The following is a 419-nucleotide window of genomic DNA, read 5'->3' on the forward strand; positions in this document are numbered from 1 at the left end:
TATTGCTATTCTGTAGGTTAAAAAAATTAATCCCTAGTTGGATATTTATACTGTATATGGGACATTTAAAAAGGGTATTTCATTTTGGTTTGTATATTTTTGCTATCTTCTGATAACAAAACATTCAATATGTTTTAAAGATTTTATATATTGACCAAACAACAACGGTCTTATGTTCCATATGTTTTCCTTTAGATCAATAAATTAAAGAAATATTCATTGTAAATTATTATTTTTTACCGTAGGAAATATATTCAGCTGCATGCTATTAAAATCACGTCAGAAGATCTCTAGCTATCTAGGTACTTTTATCATTATCATTATTATTATTAATAACATTATTATTATTGTTTTTTTGCCATGCAGTTCACAGAACAGCGATGCATCTTTTTCTTGAGAGCAGGTTTAATATTTCTGTT

Source organism: Pundamilia nyererei, unplaced genomic scaffold (assembly GCF_000239375.1).
Source record: "Pundamilia nyererei isolate P.nyererei 1_Seehausen unplaced genomic scaffold, PunNye1.0 scaffold00041, whole genome shotgun sequence".
NCBI classification, from domain to species: Eukaryota; Metazoa; Chordata; class Actinopteri; order Cichliformes; family Cichlidae; genus Pundamilia; species Pundamilia nyererei.